Source organism: Manis javanica, chromosome 5 (assembly GCF_040802235.1).
Source record: "Manis javanica isolate MJ-LG chromosome 5, MJ_LKY, whole genome shotgun sequence".
NCBI lineage: Eukaryota > Metazoa > Chordata > Mammalia > Pholidota > Manidae > Manis > Manis javanica.
This window is the reverse complement of record NC_133160.1, coordinates 65859691-65881695: the sequence shown is the minus strand read 5'-3', so window position 1 is coordinate 65881695 and position 22005 is coordinate 65859691. Positions and strand designations below refer to the sequence as shown.

At 34.6% G+C, this 22005-nt stretch overlaps 1 long non-coding RNA gene across 1 annotated transcript in view; it reads right to left on the bottom strand.

Moving 5' to 3' along the window:
- LOC140849782 (uncharacterized) overlaps positions 1–22005 on the bottom strand; it is a 63662-nt gene that overhangs the window by 31125 nt on the left and 10532 nt on the right. The window contains exon 2 of the long non-coding RNA XR_012131972.1: positions 6907–7020. This is a non-coding gene — a long non-coding RNA (uncharacterized lncRNA). The remainder of the gene's footprint in view (positions 1–6906; positions 7021–22005) is intronic.

Here is a 22005-nt window from a genome sequence, read left to right as displayed (position 1 = left end):
AGACGTTCTCCCAACTGACACACATGCAAACTCCCCACAACTACCTCTATCACCATGAAAAAGCAAAAGAATTTGATCCAGAACAGAATCACACAGACATCCTCCCCTGAGAGGGAACCTGGGGAGATAGGAGATAGATCTAACCAATCTTACTGAAAAAGAATTCAAAATAAAGGTCATAACCATGCTGATGGAGCTGCAGAGAGATATGCAAGAACTAACCGACAAAGTAGGGAGGGAGACTACAGAAATAAATCAATCTCTGGAAGGACTTAAAAGCAGTATGGACGAGATGAAAGACACCATTAACAGAATACAAACCAGCAAACAGGAATGCATAGAAACTGATGCAGAGAGAGATAACATGATCCCCAGGAATGAAACAATATTAAGAGAACTGTGTGACCAATCCAAAAGGAACAATATCCACATTATAGGGGTACCAGAAGAAGAAGAGAGAGAAAAAGGGATAGAAAGTGTATTTGAAGAAATAATTTCTGAAAACTTCCCCAAACTGGGGGAGAAGAGTCGCTCAGAAAATGGAAGCACACAGAACTCTCAACGGAAGGGACCCAAGGAGGACAACACAAAAGCACATAATAATTAAAATGGCAAAGATCAAGGACAAGGCAGCTGGAGAGAGGAAAAAGGTCACCTAGAAAGGAAAACCCATCAGGCTATCATCAGACTTCTCAACAGAAACCTTACAGGGCAGAAGACAATGGCATGATATATTCAATGCAATGAAACAGAAGGGCCTGGAACCAAGAATACTGTATCCAGCATGATTATCATTTATATATGAAGGAGGGATTAAACATTTCCCAGACAAGCAAAAGTTGAGGGAATTTTCCTCCCACAAACCACTTCTACAGGGTATTTTAGAGGGACTGCTCTAAATGGGAGCACTCCTAAGGCTAAACAGATATCACCAGAGAAAATAAAATCACAGCAGAGAAAGTGAAAGAATCAAATACTAACAAAAGGCAAAAAGTAAACTCAACTACCCAAAAAAGCAGTCAAAGGAAACACAAAACAGCACAGAATAAAACACCCAACATATAAAGAATGGAGGAGGAGGAATAAGAAGGGAGAGAAATAAATAAATATGAGACAGTGTTTATAATAGCTCAATAAGCAAGTTAAGTTAGACAGTAAGATAGTAAAGAAGCTAACCTTGAACCTTTGGTAACCACAAATCTAAAGCCTGAAATGGCAATAGGCACATATCTTTCAATAATCACCATAAATGTAAATGGACTGAATGCACCAATCAAAAGACATAGAGTCACTGAATGGATAAAAAAGCAAGACCCATCTATATGCTGCTTACAAGAGACTCACGTCAAACCCAAAGACATACACAGACTAAAAGTCAAGGGATGGAAAAGGATATTTCATGCAAACAACAGGGAGAAAATAGCAGGTGTTGCAGTGCCAGTATCAGAAAAAATAGACTTCAAAAGAAAGAAAGTAACAAGAGATAAAGAAGGATATTACATAATGATAAAGGACTCAGTCCAACAAGAGGATATAACCATTATACATATATATGCACCCAACACAGGAGCACCAGCATATGTGAAACAAATACTAACAGAACTAAAGGAGGAAATAGAATGCAATGCATTCATTCTGGGAGACTTCAACACACCACTCACTCCAAAGGACTGATCCACCAGACAGAAAATAAGTAAGGACACAGAGGCACTGAACAACAAACTAGAACAGATGGACCTAATAGACATCTATAGAACTCTACATGCAAAAGCAACAGGATACACATATACACATTCTTCTCAAGTGCACATGGAACATTCTCCAGAATAGACCACATACTAGGCCACAAAAAGCCTCAGTAAATTCCAAAATATTGAAATTCTACCAACCAACATTTCAGACCACAAAGGTATAAAACTAGAATTAAATCATACAACGAAAGCAAAACGGCTCACAAACACATGGATGCTTAATAATACACTCCTAAATAATCAGTGGATCAACAACCAAATTAAATAGAGAACAAGCAATATATGGAAACAAATGACAACAACAACACAAAGCCCCAACTTCTGTGGGACACAGTGAAAGAAGTCTTATGCAGAAAGTATGTAGCAATCCAGGCATATTTAAAGAAGGAAGAACAATCCCAAATGAATAGTCTAAAGTCACAATTATCAAAAATTGAAAAAGAGGAAAAAATTAGGCCTAAAGTCAGCAGAAGGAGGGACACAATAAAGATCAGAGAAGAAATAAATAAAATTGAGAAGAATAAAACAATAGAAAAAATCAATAAAACCAAGAGCTGGTTCTTTGAGAAAATAAACAAAATAGATAAGCCTCTAGCCAGACTTATTAAGAGAAAAAGAGAATTAACACACATCAACAGAATCAGAAACAAGAATGGAAAAATCACGACCCACCCTACAGAAATACATAGAATTATCAGAGAATACTATGAAAATCTATATGCTAACAAGATGCAAAACCTAGAAGTAATGGACAATTTCCTAGAAATATACAACCTTCCAAGATTGACCCAGTAAGAAACAGAATATTTAAACAGACTGATTATGAGCAACAATATTGAAGCGGTAATCAAAAACTACCAAAGAACAAAATCCCTGGGCCAGATGGATTTACCTCAGAATTTTATCAGACATACAGATAAGACATAATATGCATTCTCCTTAGTTTTCAAAAAAATAGAAGAGGAGGGAATACTCCCAAACTCATTCTATGAAGACAACATTACCCTAATACCAAAACCAGGCAGACTGCATGAAAACAGAAATTTACAGACCAATATCATTGATAAATGTAGATGCAAAAACACTCAACAAAATATTAGCGAACCAAATTCAAAAGTACATCAAGAGGATCATACACCATGACCAAGTGGGATTCATCTCAGGGATGCAAGGATGTTACAACATTCAAAAATCCATCAACATCATCCACCACATCAACAAAAAGAAGGACAAAAACCACATGATCATCTCCATAGATGCTGAAAAAGCATTCGACAAAATTCAACATCCATTCATGATAAAAACTCTCAACAAAATGGGTGTAGAGGGCAAGTACCTCAACATAATAAAGGCCATATATTATAAACCCACAGCCAACATTACACTGAACAGTGAGAATGTGAAAGCTTTTCCTGTGAGATCGGGAACAAGACAGGGATATCTACTCTCCCCACTGTTATTCAGCATAGTACTGGAGGTCCAAGCCACAGCAATTAGACAAAACAAAGAAACACAAGAAATCCAGATTGATAAAGAAGAAGTTAAACTGTCACTATTTGCAGATGACATGACATTGTATATTAAAAACCCTAAAGATTCCACTCCAAAACTACTAGAACTAATATTGAAATTCAGCAATGTTGCAGGATACAAAATTAATACACAGAAATCTGTGGCTTTCCTATACACTAACAATGAACTAATACAAAAAGAAATCAGGAAAACAATTCCATTCACAAATGCATCAAAAGTAATAAAATACCTAGGAATAAACCTAATCAAGGAAGTGAAAGAACTATACTCTCAAATCTACAGGACACTATTAAAGGGAATTAAAGTGGACACTAACAAATTGAAACTCATCCCATGCTCTTGGCTATGAAGAATTAATATAGTCAAAATGGCCATACTGCCCAAAGCAATGTACAGATTCAATACAATCCCTATCAAATTACAAACAGCATTCTTCAAAAAATTCATATGGAACCTCCAAAGACCCCGAATAGCCAAAGCAATCCTGAGAAGGAAGCATAAAGTGGGGGGGGATTTCACTCTGCAACTTCAAGCTCTAATACAAAGACACAGTAATCAAGACAATTTTGTACTGGCACAAGAACAGAGCCACAGACCAGTGGAACATAATGAGACTCCAGACATTAACCCAAACATATATGGTCAATTAATATACAATAAAGGAGCCATGGACATACAATGGAGAAATGACAGCCTCTTCAACAGTTTGTACTGGCAAAAGTGGACAGCTACATGTAAGAGAATGAAACTGGATCAATGTCTAACCCCATACACAAAGGGAAATTTGAAATGGATCAAAGACCTGAATGTAAGTCATAAAAACATAAAACTCTTAGGAAAAAAACATAGGCAAAAATCTCTTGTACATAAACATGAGCAACTTCTACATGAACATATCTCCCCGGGCAAGGGAAACTTAAGCAAAAATGAACAAGTGGGACAATATCCAGCTGAAAATCTTATGTACAGCAAAGGACACCATCAATAGAACAAAAAGGTACCCTACAGTATGGGAGAATATATTCATAAATCACAGATCCGATAAAGGGTTGACATCCAAAATATATAAAAAGCTCACACACCTCAACAAACAAAAAGCAAACAATCCAATTAAAAAATGGGCAGAGGATATGAACAGACAGTTCTCCAAAGAAGAAATTCAGATGGCCAACACAGACACATGAAAAGATGCCCCACATCACTAGTCATCAGAGAAATGCAAATTAAAACCACAATAAGATATCACTTCACAACAGTAAGAATCGCCACTATCCAAAAGACAAACAACCACAAATGTTGGCAAGGATGTGGAGAAAGGGGTATCCTCCTACACTACTGATGGGAATGTAAATTAGTTCAACCATTGTGGAAAGCAATATGGACGTTCCTCAAAAAGCTCAAAATAGAAATACCATTTGACCCAGGATTTCCAATTCTAGGAATTTACCCTAAGAATACACCATCCCAGTTTGAAAAAGACAGATGCACCTCTATGTTTATCGCAGCACTATTTACAATAGCCATGGAATGGAAGCAACCCAAGTGTCCATCAGTAGATGAATGGATACAGAAGATGTGGTACATATATACAATGGAATATTCTTCAGCCATAAGAAGAAAACAAATCCTACCATTTGCAGCAAAATGGATGGAGCTAGAGGGTATTATGCTCAGTGAAATAAGCCAGGCAGAGAAAGACAAGTACCACATGATTTCACTCATCTGTGGAGTATAAGAACAAAGAAAAACTGAAGGAAGAAAACAGCAGCAGAATCACAGAACCCAAGAACGGACTAACAGGTACCAAAGGGAAAGAGTCTGGGGAGGATGGATGGGAAGGGAGGGATAAGGGTGGGGAAAAAGAAAGGGGGATTACGATTACCATGTACAATGTAGGGGGAGGGCACGGGGAGGACAGTGCAACACAGAGAAGAGAAGTAGTGATTCTACACCATCTTACTCCTCTGATGGACAGTGAGTGTAATGGGATTTGTTGGGGGGGACTTGGTGAAGGGAGAAGCCTAGTAAACATGATGTTCTTCATGTAATTGTAGACTAATGATACCAAAAGAAAAAGTCCCACTGAAATAAGAATAAAAAGGAACTTCATTATATTTATGAAAGCTATCAATAAAAAACCTACACAGAAGATAATTGCGAAATGTCAGATTCAATGCCTTTAAAATTAGAAAGGAGAGAAAAAAAAATGCCCCATCCTGCTTCAAGATTCCGTGGAAGGTGTAATTAATATATTATAAGGTTTAATAAATAATATATATATATATGTGAATCACAAAGCAAGAATAAAATCATTCTTGTTCCCTAAAAAGTGGGGAGGAATTGTTAGCAGGTGGCATGTTCAATATTAGAAGGCCTATTTGATAGCTTAGATCATAAACAGTGGTTATGAGGTTTATTTTTATTTAGAGCAACATAAGCTAACACATAATGAGATAGATTACCCATGTTTTGATTGCAGGAAAAAAAGAGAAACTTTTCATATTTAATTGTTCAAGGTGAATCAATGAATACTTTCACTCTCTGTAAGTGATTAAACCCCATAATAATGAAAACTATTAAAGCAAGCCCTGGGAAAAATTCCCAACTAAATTGTGATTTTAACTGCTTTTCATTACTAAATAAGTGGTTCTTGATATAATAGTCAACTTCTAATTTACCTGAATATTTAAGACAAGAAACACAGTAGAAGTTATTGTATTGTGTATTTAAATTAGCACACACAAAAATAGAGTAACACTTCATTTATTAATATTGTTGGAACATGACCAACAAAAGAAAGAGAATTTTATTGCTTTGACCACTGACATGTTATGTTAATGATTTTAAATATTTTTCTGAAAGGTAAAAATTCTCCACATTTTATTAAAGTATTCAGCATGATTTAATCTTTTTCTATCCAGGATCTTCATTCAGAAGATCACATGTTATATATTGTTTTATGCACCTACCTACAAATGTGTATTATTGCCATCAATTGTTCTCAATGACATCCATGGCTATTTTTGTATTAGTTGTTCCTGTATGTTTTTTTCATGCCAAATTGTTATTTCACTCAAAAACATTCAACAAATATTGTGATATGTTCACAAATTACCAGAAATATTCTGGTACTGAGGATACAACAGTGAACAAAATAGACAAAATTCCTGTCCTCATGAAACTTATTCCAGTCATTTCATAGCATTGTCAGGGTTTCCATTTCTGTTACTTTCTCTCCCCTCCAATGGCAATTATTTGTTATCCATTTTAAATTCATAAGATTTATTTTAAACTTGATAAGAAATCAGATTAGTGACCTCCCTAGATCATCAGCCTTAATCTGATGCATAAAAATTCTAAATCAATGCTCTCAATAGCAAATAGCTATATATGTTTCTTTGAAGCTAAATGTTTTCTTCACTAATTTCTCACGGTGCCAGCCAGTGTTTAAATATGAAAGGAATTGGAACTCTGTAAGTACGCTGTGATTAAACCTCAGACTACCAAGGAGACAGGAAAATATGAGGCAACTCAACTTCCTGTTCAAATAAAATTATTTTGTGGTATTAACACCTGTAAGCCTTCCCCCATTCTGTTTACTCATCTGTGGGGTTCTGCTTACCACTTCATCCAGAAGTTTTCTACTGGTCGTTTAAGATCCGGCACAGATACTACTTCCTCTGGGATGCCTTCTTCAGTTTCAGCAGGCAAATCCACTGCTCCCTCTTCTGGCCTCCTGTGGACATTGGTAAGGACATTCATTGTAATATACATCACACTGTTTTAATTGTTTACTTGAATATTTGACCACACCTGCCCACTATGAACTCCAAAAGAATGGGATGGCATAATATTCTTGTTTCTATTCTCTAGGCATTTAGAAATAGGACACAGAATAGGTTTCCAAAATCCCTGCTGGAGTAGTATAGCCTAGTGGGAAGGAACGCAAGCTCTGCAGGTCAGTCTCTCATCGTAGCTCCACCACTCTAACCAAGGGAGCTGTGCAGCCTCCAGTGAGGCTTTTGTATTTCCTTACTTCAATGTTAGAGTCTATAAACCTTAGATAATAAGAGCTCCTATCTCATAGAATTATTTTATAACAAAAGAAATAGTTGATCAAAAATATAGAGTGCTTTGTAGAGCTTCACTAATGTTAACTTAATAGTATTCTCAAATTTATTTTAACTAAACTTACCATATTTGGCATGTAGCTATTAAGACAATAATACTTATTGACTACAATTGTAGACAGAGAAATAATTTCCACTGAGAAAAAATAAAAGACCCAATTCCTATCTAGATGAGTTCATAAACCTCTAGTCAACTACATGCAATTGCAAATGCTATGTACATATCTCTTGGTAGTTACACAGACATATTAATTTATGAACAATATATATACAGTATATAATATTATAAAATCTTACAAGCAAACTATAGTATGTGCAAGTATTTTCTGGAATATGTTTAAATTAGAGGCATGTGTTTTGCCAGGGAGAATTGGGAAAAGGCACTCTCCATTTTCCAAGTGTTCCCATTTAATAGGTGAGATTTACATTTACTCTAAGGATCAGCTATTAAGTTAAATAAGAAAATTCCTCACCTTAAGATCATATGTATTTGCTAGAATGAAGAGAATAGCTAAGGACATTAACACCTTATACGAAATAAAAGTACAGAAACGAATGTAAACTTTTTTATTTGAATTATCACCTGACATACTCTAAACTTCATTTTTACTTAGTGAAGGAACTAATGGAGAGACAAGCTCTTTAATATCAGGCCGATCATGTTGACTAGTAGAGCAAGTGTTAAAAAGCAAGGACCTTTGGCCATGCAGTTAATGCTTAAATGTTTAACACTGAAAATTTAATATTCTTGTGCCAAACCTTCTGTACAAATACTGTGAAACTATGCTATGGTGCTGAGAGCTCTTCGATTTAAAATAATAAAGTATGAAAGATTTTAATTTATTGTTGAATCCAGTGTGCCAGCTTAATTTATCATAAACTCTTCAAAAAACGAAATAATGGTTTGCAGTTGCACTTTCCCAAATGATGAAGCAGGTTTATGGCAAGAACCAGAAGTTGATCTCCCATCAGTCCTGATCAAGCTAAATCAGCCAGGGATGAGCAAAGGCTGCCTGCAGCTCAGCTTTTAAAGCAATGTGACAGTGTAATAATTCCTTCCATTACAATGTTTCCTATCAGAAAAAAAAAGCTGATTCCCAGATAATAATTGATCCCAGCATTCAAAAGCACAAGCCAGCCAAAACTTGTCTGATCTTTTTATGCAAAATCACTACAAATCATGAAATCACATCCAGTTGTCTAGGGCTTTAAAATAATGTGCAAAACATACTATAGCCATTGTGTTACAGTCCATCCTCTGTTTGGCTGGCTGAGGATTTGGAAATCCCTGGTCATGTTTGTCTATTTCTAGTATCCCATCAGGAGTTCAGTAATCTGGAGTTCTCTGCAACTTGCCAACCAATCAGGGCTCAGGGAGTGTCATACATTTGATGAAAATTTTGTGGAGAAAATCCCAGACTCATGTCTCTCTCCCTAAAAAGCTGGGGAGAGTACATACTTTTCAACACGTTCCTTTCTCCCCTCAACAGATAGCTTGGGCAAATATGACACTGATGAGGAATAAGAGAAGCATTGTCGTCAGGGGACCTGTACACCCAGAGAAAATTTTGGAACTCCCACAAACAGCCAGAGAGGGCAGGTTCATTACTCAATTACAGGGAGGCTTGAAGGATAACGAAGACAGAAAAAAATATCATTAGCATGAGCAGCAAAGAGAGAATGAAAGAGCAGCTGTGTTGTTTTCCCCAGATTTTCAAATTTTCTGCTATTTATAATTAAAACTTCTGATGATATTTAATTGCACTTGAATAAATTTAAAAAGCTAAATAAAGGTAAAAACATAGACTGTAGGTCTAGAAGAAAATAATCTAAGAGTCCTATTGCCCTTATAGCTTCATTTTTTCACTCTGTATGATAGAACTATTATAGCATGTGAATCCATTTGAATCCATATTTTTCTTTTTTCATTAACTTAGCAACCGATGAAAAACTACCTTCATTTTCTACACTGTACCAGAGTATGTGTCACTATGTGCATATTAACCACCACAAACTGTAAAATGACAGAATAAATTCTGCATACTAACATGAAGATGGTTTTAAATGCTGATTTTCATTCAAAATGTGTATCAGATGTTCTTTATGGATGAATGATATATCTTTTCTATGTTATAGTCTATATTTTAAATAGAGCTTTTTTTGTAAGTTTTGCCTATTGCTATAGTAACCCTGATAAAAAAGACTAGATGGGGCTTAGCATATTATAGTAAACTCATCAGGAGAAAATGTTTTTGGAAACACACTTTTGAAAAACAAAGGGACATACATAAAATAATATGGCATTTGAATATGTTAAAATACTAATATGAAAACTCACTAGTCTAGAACCTGTATTTTTAAGAAAGCCTGAGTGTCTTGAAAAGCTAAAAATGGTGCAGACAAGAATTTTGATTGGCCATTTGCTATTGATTTACCAAAATGTTCTTAGATAGCATCACCACCAAATTTTCTTTCCAAATCATTGTAAATCTTATCTTTTACCATTGCTCAGAAAACTTTGAAACAGCTCTAAAGATACTGAATAGAATTCTAGCTTTAAAAATAATACACTGTGTATGAACTCATAGTGACCTGTTTATTGTAGGAATAAATTCTGACTGACAAATATTAATGACCTTTCACCCCATACATGCGAAGCAGAGTGTAGGCCCTCAGCTTCTGTGGAACCCATCTGGCACTAGCCACAGTCTAACGGTCCAAAGGACTCATCCTAGGCATTTAGTCTGGCACTGCAGTCAAATCCTTCTGTCCAGGCTTGTCAGTGAAACAATTACATCACAGGGAAAGAATTTAAAATCAAATACTGAATTTAGTATATGACACTTTTTCTAAAGCACTTTTTCAAGAAACAGTTTTATCACAATGAATATTATTAAGTCAACCAAGCTTAAACTAAAATACTTTTAAATAGATTCATAATTTATACCATATCAGTTTGGAATCATACCATAATAATAATATTTGTTCTTAATTTATTTCTTTCAGGGAGTGTGAAAATATCCAGCTGAAATGATGAGTAAACAAATTAGCTTTGAGTTTAGAGGCTGGAAAGTATGTGGCGCAGTTGTGCTGGGACTAAAGCAACAAGGAAGAAACATGGGCACTTCTCAGTTCAGCTTCAGAGTGCTATGACTGCAGATTAATATCATTCAAAAAAGTGACTCATTTCTAGAGTACAGTTGAAAGCCACTCGATATCCCCTCTTCCTAAGAAATATCTTATCCACAGAGTGTGCGTATGTGAAGTCATCATCAAGTGTTCACAGCTTTCATTAATAACTTACAATGATTTTCTAGGTAATAAGGTAATAAACTGCATAAATAGAACAGATGAAGTGCATGAAGTCTTTCAAGCTTAGGGACCCTGGTTTGTTGCTTACAGTTTCCATTTTGCCTCCTTGCTTTTGCTCTTATTTTAATCTTGAACTATCATTATTAGTAATATTATCCACTTGTATAACATTTCCTTATTTTCAAAGTGGTTCTGGAAACAGCACTATACTGGAAGAGCAAGAAAGTAAGTTTACAAGTGTTCAAGTGTGTTCATTTCATCAATTATGAATTTTTGTGATAGTGACTCATGTAGCTGAGCTGTCTGACTTTGCTTCATTCCAGCTAAGTGCTAAAACAGGTGAAAGCATGAGAGAAATCTATTTCACTCCACATATCCTACTATTGCTTGTGTTCTGTTAGTCTTACTTTATTCTCCCTGGTAATACATTTATACAAGGAAAGTAGTCTTGATCAGAAATATTGAAATCATAAATTAAAGATTACAGTGTAGGAATGTGTGAGTTTAGAACTCTTATATGATACATTCAGTTAATTTTATATATCATTAATCAATGTTTAAAAAAATTTTGCAATCAGGGGACAGCAAAAATGTAAATATAATCAAATAAAGAATAAAGGATTTCCTAGTTCTACTGTTTTCAAGACTTCTATTTTGTGCTTCCCAAAGAGCTAGCAGATGTATATGCAGGTATATTTTTGAGAAGATAGGTTTCAGAGCAAAATTATAGTCATAAGTTAAAGTTCATACATTATATTATTAATCTGGCAACCTTAAAAAATACAATTTCTGCAGTCGGTTGTACACCATAAAAGAAAACTTAAAGAGTTAGACATAAAATAGCTTTATATTTTACCTTGTACTTCACAATAATAGCATTCACAATGTATTCATTAAATATGTGACATTTCTCTCATTGAAAAAACACCTGATACTAAGCATCATTAATGTGCCATACTACATGGCCACCTTAAATACTAAAATTATAACAATAAAACCATCATCAATACATAACAATAATAAAGGGCTTATTACCTGCCAGATACTGAACAAAGCCATTTATGTAGATTATGTCATACAATCTCCATTAGAGCCCTTGAAGTTAAGCCCATAATTTTTCTCTTTATAAATGAAGAATCTGAGGCATTGAGAGGTAAGCAATTTGTTGGAGACAACAATTTCCAAGTGGTGGAATCAAATTAAAACTCAAACAGTTCTACTCTAAAGCAATTAGCCTATCCATCACTACTTCATATATATTCTTACAATGTGCTTACAAAGTAGAATTAACAAGAAAAAAACATAATAAAATGTGGTAAGTGCTGTAGAGAGGCTTATACAAATTGCCATGTGAGTACTAAGAAGTTGTAAAGTCATGTAAAACTTTACAGAGAATCTAATTCTTCAAACAACTTCTGAGAGATGAACAAAGGGTACAAAAAAAAAGACAGAGAAATGCACACTCCATAATGTAAAAATATAAGGAGTCATGAAGGACTATTTATGGATAAGCCAGTATTTCTTATGTTATAAAATATTACTATAAGTTCAAGCACATATGTCTTAATGCCCAACTAGTCACTGATTACAAAAGATTTTACAAAGGAATTTGTATCAATATAGTTTATTTAATGTATCCAGAGCTCAATTTTGAAACAGAACCCTGAATTATGACATAACTATACTGTCCCCTTTATATACATTTTCTTATTTGGTCTCAAAACAACTCTCTGGAGTATATATCAATATTATTACATTTTATAGATGAGAAAAATAAAGATTTGAATGCTGTCAGTTTCCCAAGACCACAGAGCTTGTGGTTTGACTGTACTATACCAAGACTCTACTCTTCACCACTGTGCTATGTAAAAAAATAAAAGAGAAAGTAAAGGTATCTGTGTTTATGTCAATGCAAAGGCTGTGTTATTTAGTCCTCCTACTTAGTTTTCCATAAACCTGAGGAAGCTTCTCTTCCTTTCTGAGCAGTCTTATGGTTCAGAGGTCAGCAAACTATAATCAAAAAGCCAAATTCAGTCAGTCACCTATTTTTGTAAATAAAGTTTTTTTGAAACACAGTTCCACTCATCCTTTCATAATCTATGGCTGACTTCGTGCTACAAAAGCAGTTAAGTAGTTGTAACAGACACTGTTTGTTCTGCAGAGCCTAAAATACCATCTGACTCTTTACAGAAAATATTACCCAACCTCTAAATTAGTTGATGGACAAATATAGGGAGGTGGTGATATAAGTGTTTTGATGGGTAGACAGACAGTCTTCTGCCATATCAGCTTATAGTTAGAAAGCATGCCAAGAAGAATGAGATTTATGGAACAGATATGCATGTAGCAAGAGAATTAGGAAGGATGGAAACAAGACTAAGGTGAGGATAATTCATCCCCCAAATACTCACAAGAGCAACTTCAACAGGTCAACTACCTTTTGACTATTAATCTACTGAATGGAATAAAGACTCTAATGTGATCCTGTTGACCAACTCTGTAGGCAGATCTATGAAATCACTCTGAATAAGGCCCTGCAGTTGTTACTCTGCAGTTATTCTTACTGTTCATGTAACCCTGAATTGCAGATACAGAGTATCAAGAAAGGAAAGGTTTACATATCACTGGAGAGCTGAATATTTTCCAATTTTAAACAACGGAGTGCTCTTGTCTGAAAAATTTTCAGGTAGGCTTAGAATTATGTCCGTCTCTATTGTTAATGCAATCAGATGATTCTGATCATTAGTTCTAATCACTAATTAGAAGCAGCAGTCAGCCCCTAGAAGTAACTCTAAAAGTGAAAGCCCAGTGGAACATCGATTTGCCCTAGAACAGTATATACACCAGGGGAATTTAAACATTTTCAGTTTGAGAGAGTACTTAAGCTTAGATAATGAATGTGCACATACATACACACACACACACACACACCCTCCCCACACACATATACAACATCACACTACCAAGACACTCTTCAGAAATTTTTAGCATCCTACATTATTGGCACATTTCCAGTGAATTTTAAAAAGCAGCAAAATTCCTAGTTGATGATAAAGTTTCCCAAATCACTTCCCAGTCTTTCCCTCAGCCACTAGTTCTTAAAACATGAAAGAAGACAGGGCACTTTTAATTTGAAAAATAGCCTATAAAGTTCATATGGGAGGGAGAGAGAATTTGCCAAAGTGATTAAGTCCATGTGTGAAGGACTAAGCAAAACCTGCAGGCATTCTGTCGCACGTTATTTTCACTTTTTTTTCAATTTGCACAACCATGTGGGTGGCCACATGTCTATTTGTTTTTCTTGTTTTTCAACAAGTGAAACTGGAGGTTGAGAAGGGGAGGCTAGAGGGGCAATGTTTTTAACTCATGGAAGTCATGGTTTTATTATTTTCAGATTGAGTCAATGCTCAACTGAACAAAGTTCTCTCATTAGCTGAGCCCAGAAACATATCGTAATTAAGCTGTTATAACTGTTGCTTCTAAAAAGCACTCACATAACTTTTTAAATATACATTATTTGAGAAACAGTAAATTTTAAGTTAGATACTATGAATGGTTTTGCATTTTAAGTGTTACTAGCAATGAACAGTCTGTAAAAGAAAATTTTAAGAAGTTAATTGCTCTCAGTATACCTGGTTAAACTCCTATGATATACTTGGTGAAAGAAAATGCCTAAGAATCCTCCAACTGGAAAAAAATGTATGATAAGTTATTAATAAACTAGTATTCAGTGTCAGTATGTTTCTCATTTTAAAGATCACATTTCAATAGAATTCTTACATGACTTTAGTAATCCATTCTGGCAAGGGACTCCAACCAAGGATTTCCACTATTTCATGCAACTCAATTTCACTTTTACATCTATATGAAAAAGGATAAAATGGAGTAGGGGAAACTAACCAAAAGTAAAAACCTGACATCCCACAATGTAAAAATGGTGCCATGTGATTTATCTGAATGTAATTTTTCCTTCTGCAGATAAACTTTTTTTTTTGATCCTACCAAGTTTTTCATAACTTCTCTGCTTATGGAACAGTATCATGTTCAGTCCTGCCAAGAGCCCTCTTTTTTGTTGTTTTACGTTATTTTCCTCTTTTGCTTTTTAATCACAACTTCTCTCTCTTCTCCATCCTATATATACCTTTAAATGTCCTTTATCAATTTTCCTGCATATTCTCGGTAGGTTCTTGGGTGTGTGATATGTATTTTAATAGACACACATGGTACTTTGCTATCATTATGTTGGTTTTTAAATTTTTACTCAGAAAAGAACTTTGAACATCAACCCTAGGTATTTTTATATTTATATTTCAATTACTTTTAATGGCTCATCACATTTTGTATAAATGCCCACTATATTTAATCTCTGTGTTCCCCTACTGATAAATAACCTGGGTCATCACTAACTGCTTACTATCCCAAAAATGCTGCATTGACATCCTTTATGCTTTTGATTTGATGCACCTGTGCAAGAAATTCTCTAGTATATATATGCTTAGGATTGCCAGATAAATGCACAATTTGATTACAGTCTGCCAATTGTTCTTCAGAATGTTTTGTTTCAGTCTCCTATAGTAGATCATGAGGCTTTCTGTTTCCACACATACACACATTCACTTGGTATTATCTGACCCTCTCATAGTTGTCAATCTGATGGATTTAACTGTCTAAAAAAAAGCCCTTCTTTTTTCCCTCTTGTATTACTAGTGAGATTGATAATCATCTACTTTTTATGATCATTAGCCAATTCATATTTTTTCTTCTGGGAATTATCCATTCACATACTTTGTGTATTTTTTCTTTGGGGTTTCTTAACTTTTTTCTTGATTTGCATATGTTCTCTGTGCTTTTTAGATATTAAGTCTATGTTCATTTTAAATAATCTCTAAATCCATCATTTATGTTCTCAGAAATACATTAACATGGCCACATCCATCACTTTTCTTTTAATTTATGGCTATAACATTTTGTTTCATGTCTGTCCCCACATCATAATTACATTCTCCTCCTGTCTCTATGAGTATGTGTGTACATGTATGTGTGAATATACACACATGTGTCTCATTATATTACTTTTCATGTTTAAGGCTTACTTAGATTCCTTGTATGCTCTGAGGTATAGATTCAACTTTTTTATTTTTTGTTTTTTAGTTAGTAGGCCATTTTTCCCAAGCAGTCACATAGCTCATCTTTACCATCTTTGCTCATTGATTTGTGGTGCTATCTTTGCACCAGTCAATTCCTCCTCCACATAGGACTCTGCATATCAGCTCGGTAATATTTTCCTTTAGTCTAGTACATGTTCTATTCATATACCCATGCTTTTATTTTTAATGAAGTATATATAGCACATATAAAAAAAGGACATAAACATAAGAGTACAGCTAAGTGAGATTAAGAAATAAAATATTACTAGCACCTTCCCAAAGAACAGACCATTCCTCCTGCCCCAAAATAATAACTGTCCTGATCTTTAACACAATGATTATGTAGAAATGTACAAACATTATGTAGGTTTTAATTACTAGTATTTATTTATGGCTTAACTCTACTGTGGTTAGAGAACATAGTATGTATGATTTCACTCTTTTGAACTTTGTTGACACATACTTTATTCCCCAGCTATGGATAAAGGGAAGGTTCCTGTGGTCAGGATTCTCACCTGGCCCTGGTTGGCTGGCTCACTACACACGTGTGGGCAGTACGTTGTTATTGACTCTATATAAAGAGCTCCGCCCAGTGCTCTGGGCAAGGCTGTGGCATGGCTGCAAGGCTACAGGAGAGCAGAGCAGAGGCTGGAATGGTGGCAGCGCCAAGGATAGAGGCCCAGAGGCAGAGACCAGCTTGCTGCATGCAGACTCGCTCTGAGTGGACGGGATTCTAGTGATTGACCTGCCACAGTGGAAATAAAGTTGGGTATAACCCTTTCACCCCAGGAATGTTCTACTGTCATTTCTTTGGTCACACTGAGTCCATAGTGAACTTGCCTGGAGCTGAAACCCATTGGCAAGATACCAGCCTAAAGTCAAATTTCATAAATGTTTCATGTATACTTAAAAAAATGTCTTCTTAGCATTCTTAATATATTTACCTAGTCCTTTCGGCCTGTCAAAAATCTATTTCATGACTTCTTTCTCTTTCTCACACCCCACAGCCACCGCAGCTACTGACTTAACTTAGAAACAATTAGAAGACAACCGCAGTAAGTTCTCATCAGCATGTCTGACCATTTACTAGCCCAATGGCGAAATAATCTGTCTTCCTTTTTACAATTGTGGTTAAATTTTCCCTGTTCCTGTATATGTTAATCCTCTCCATTTATGTATTACCTTCTTGTCTACTGAATCTATTGCTCTTGCAACCCTCCCGGTCTCTCGAACATCATTAGATTTCCCTCTCTCAATTGTATTATTCCGATCAGAATTATGAACATGCTTCCATTTCTCCCATCTTAAAAAAATACCTCTCTCTACCTATTTTTCCTTCCATTAACTACCCCATTTCCCTTTTTCCCTTTACAGCAATACTCTTTGAAAGAGCTGTCTGTTTTCATTGTCTCCAGTTCCTCTCCTGGTTTTCTCTGAAACTCATTACAATCCGGTTTTAAGCCACCACTCCACAGAAACTGCTCCTGTCAAAATCATCAAATATTTCTAACGTGCTAAATCCAATGGCCCTTATCCAGTCATCATCATATTCAATCTATCACCAGCAATTTTTATGGTTGATCACCCAGAAAAGATTTTCTTCACATTGTCTCCAAGACATTCCACTTTCCTGGGTTTTCTTCTATCTTACTGGCCAGTTCTTTCCAGTTCCTTTTCCTGGTTCTTTTTCATCCTCTGAGGTCTTAATGGAGAGATACTCAAGGACTCACTACTTTTCTTTTGTATTGAGACTGACATGCATGGTAAACTCCTCTATGTGCTTTGAAATCCTCTCTATATACTAAATCCTAGAATTTGACTTCTAATATAAGCTTCCCATTAGACATCAGATCTTTATACTCAACTGCCTCCTTAACATCTCATTAGATCTCCAAAATCAAACTCGTTTCTTCTCCATAATTGCTTCTTCTGAAATTCTACCCATGCAGGTTACAGGAATGCCATTAGTTCAGTTATTCAGACAGAAATATCTGACATTTTGCTGAACTCCTCTTTTTCTCAAACCCCACATCCAATCCATCAATAAATTCTCTTAACTCTATTTTTAAACTGTATTTTGGAATCTGACAATGTCCCATATTACTCTTACTCTACCATCTTCATATAAGCCACCATTATATCATTCCTAGATTATGTCATTAGCCCCTAATTGTTTCCATGTTGCTCCTCTTTGCCTATCCAGTCTGTTCTCAATTCAGGCATAAATGGTATTATTCAGAAAAAAAGAACATTTTTTTCCTCATAATTTCCCATATCCTTAGAGATCAGGCCTTCTGTTTCCTCTCTGACCTCATTTCCTACTACTCTGTCTTTAGTTCCTTCTTAGCTCCAGCCACATTGATGAACACTTCATTATTCCTCAACTGCACCAGCTCTAGCGCCTTTGTATTTGCTATTTTCTGTGCATACGTTCCTCTCCACCTGTCTCTATGACTCATATTCTCATCTTTCCATCTTTTTTATAATCACTTTGCAGTCTTTTCCTGATCTGTTTACAGTAACCCATCCAAACACCTTACTTCCTATCTCCCTTTCCCTGCTATGTTTTTTTCATGGAACTTATCCACATTATAATATACTATATAATTTAGTTACTAGTTTTATGTCTATTTTCTGTCAGTAGAATGTAAGCCCAATGAGCACCAAAGTTTTCTAATTTCTTTCACTGCAGTATCACAGATTCTAAAATAATACCTTGAATATAGTAGGTGCTCAATAAATATTTGAACAAAAGAATGAATGAAGTGTGACCAGAAACTTCAGTGCTATTTTGAACAGTCCTATCAGGCATCTTTTTTATTGTTTCCATATGTTAAACAGAATGCATCTGAAGCTTCTTTGACCACCATGCATGATTTATGTGATAGCTTTCCAGTATATAGAATGAATTAAATTCAAAACCTTTGCTTCAATTTCTAACAGTTTTTTTGTTGTGGTGGTTAGTCATCAGTGTGCTGACTTGTTATTGGTTAAGTTTTAAAATGTTGAACTTTCTTTGCATTCCTGAAATAAATAACTTAATGGTGTACATTAATAAAATGTTAGATGTATCTGGCTCAAATTTATTTAAGATTTCTCTAAGAATTTTCATCCAGTCGCACTGCCTATAATTATTTTACATAAAGTTTATTTGGTCTTAGAATCAAGATTTTACTAGCCTTATAAGGCACAGTCTGCAGCTAACCCTGATATGCTATTTTCAATAGCATCTTGAAGAAGATGGATATTATCTATCCTTTAAAAGGTTCTTAGAGCTCACATTAAACCATTTGGATCAGTGAATTTGTGTGTGTATATCTTTGATTACATTTTAATTTCCTAAAACTTATTGATCTTTTCAATTTGTAGATTTATATTTATTTTTAAAAATCTATCCATTTAATCTAGATTTCAAATTTGGGGGCACTGATTTGTTATAGTACTCATGTATTTTAAGACACATTTTTGGTTATTATATTATTAAAATTCATACTTTATTTTTGTTGTCTAACTTTTTAAAAATGTAATACTTTTATTTTTCTCATATCCTATGTACTCTGTTCTTATATGCCCAATTTCTTCAGTAGGATCCTTTATTTGCTTTTATATTCTTCTTCTATTTTTTAAAAACATTTTTAAAGCTAAATTTTCCTCCAACTACTGCTTTAAATGTAGTTCACAGATTTTTATTTGTAGTATTTTAATGGACATCCCATTAAATGTATATCAAAATGTTATTTTTAATGCTCTATGTTTGCTTTGTTTCCTGATCTGAGGGAATATTTTAGCTACTATTTAGTAGTTGTTTGTTTCATTTTTATTGTGATATGATTAGATTGCATAATGCAAATAAAAAATGTTAATTCATCATAATGTAAATGTCAACATATCATCAAGGTTTTTTTTGCATATATACACTTTTTAATTCATAGAAAATATATACATAGGACAAAGTGTAGTTCTAGTACTTAATTTTTTCAGTCATTTTCATCATCATTGAATCATTAACAGAAATATTTTCTTAAAAACTGCTAAAATGAACAGACTGATTTATCTTGCCTGGATTAGTTCCACTGTTTTAAGTATAAATAGTCCTGAGAAAGAATTATGTTTTAACTGGTCTCCCAGACTATACTCTCATTCAAATTCTGCTTTAATCAATTCTTCCTACCATAGCCAGTGTCATCTTTGTAAAGTATAAATTTTGTAAAGTATAAATCAGTTTAAGTTACTTATATGCTAAAACCCCTCCACTATCATCCCATTGCACACTAAACCCAGATATCTACAAGGTCCTACCAAGCTTCTCTCACTTATCCCATATCCTCACTGAACAAACCAAGATCATACTGTCTCTGTGATATTCAATTTGTTGTTCTCTCTAGACAGGTCCATACAACTTGGCTTGGGAAGGTCTTTAGATCTTCTGGAGCTGGCCTCTTCTTACTACTCAGCTCTCAGCTAAGATGTCACTGTCTCAGAAGGCCCCACTACAGTCACATATTCTAAAACAGCTATCTGTACCTCCCACTAGTCACTCATTGCCATTAATTTATATTTAATCCTATGTACAGCACTATTTCACTATTTCAAATATGTTGATCCTTTGTAAGAACAAGTGATAGTTCTGTCTCATTCCATAACATATGTACTTTATCCATCACAGAAAATAGAGCTTGACATATAGTTGGGTTGTTTCCATATCTTGGCTATTATAAATAATGCTTCAATGAACTTAAGTGTGTAAATCTCCCTTCACAATATTGTTTTCAGTTCCTTTGGATATAAACAAATGTTAGATTCTTGAATCATATGATAGTCCTGCTTTAATATTTTTGAGGAAGTGCCATACTGTTATCCATATGGTGTGCCTACTTACATTCCCAAAAAGAGTGTATAGGGTTCCCTTTTGTCCAGATATTCAAGAATACTTGCTATCTCCTGTTTTCTTCATAATAACCATTGAAAGAGGTGTGAGGTGAGGCCTTAATTTGGCTTTAATTTGCACTTCCTTGATAATTAGAAATGTGCAGACTTTCATATACCTGGTGGTCATTTTAATTTTATTTGAGAAGTATTGATTGAGGTCCTTTGCCATTTATAAATTGGGTTATTTGCATTTTTGGTGTTCAGTTGTGTGAGTATTTTTTATATTGAGGATATTAACCCCTTATTAGATACATAGTTTGGAAATATTTTTCCCATTCTATAGGTTGCCTTTTCATTTTACTGTTTCCTTTGCTGTGCAGAAGCTTTTAGTTAAGTATAATCCCAGTTGTCTATTTTTGCTTTTGTTGCCTGTGCTTTTGGTGTCACGTCCAAAAAATCACTACCAAGACCAATGTAAAGAAAGTTTTCCCTTTGTTTTCCTGAGGAGTTTTATAGTTTAAAGTTTTAAATTTCTATCTTTATCCATTTTGAGTTGATTTTTGTAAATGGCGTAAGATAGGGGTCCAATTTCATTCTTTTGGATTTCAGTTTTCCCAGTAACACTTATTGAAGAGACTGTCATTTACCTATTATGTGTTCTTGCCACCTCTGTCAAAGACTAGTTGACTATAAATGTGTTGGTTTATTTCTGGGTTCTTTATTCTGTTTCATTGCTCTATTTTTATGCCATTACCATACTGTTTGATTTGATTACTATAGCTCTATAATATAGTCTGAAGTCAAGAAGTATGATGTCTCCAAGTTTTTTCTTCTTAATCAAGATTTCTTCAGCTCTTTGGAACTTTTACTGGCTCTATAAGAATTTTAGGACTTTTTCCTATTTCTGTAAAAAGTACCATAGGGTTTTGGTGGGGATTTCACTGAATCTATCGATAGCTTTGAGTAGAATGATTATTTTAACTATAATAATTCTTTCAATCCAGAACATGAGATGTCGTCCCATTTATCTGTGTCTTCTTAAATTTCTTCCATGAATGCCTATTTTCAGATTTTTATTTTAAGTTACTTATATGCTCCATTCTGTTTCAGATTTTTATGAAAAGATAAACATAACTGGCAAACCCTTAGTTAGACTAAGAGAAAAGAGAAAATTCAAATTAAAAAAACATAGAAATGAAACAAAATATTACAACTGATAACACAAAAATACTGAGGATTATAAAGAATTGTTATGAACAATTA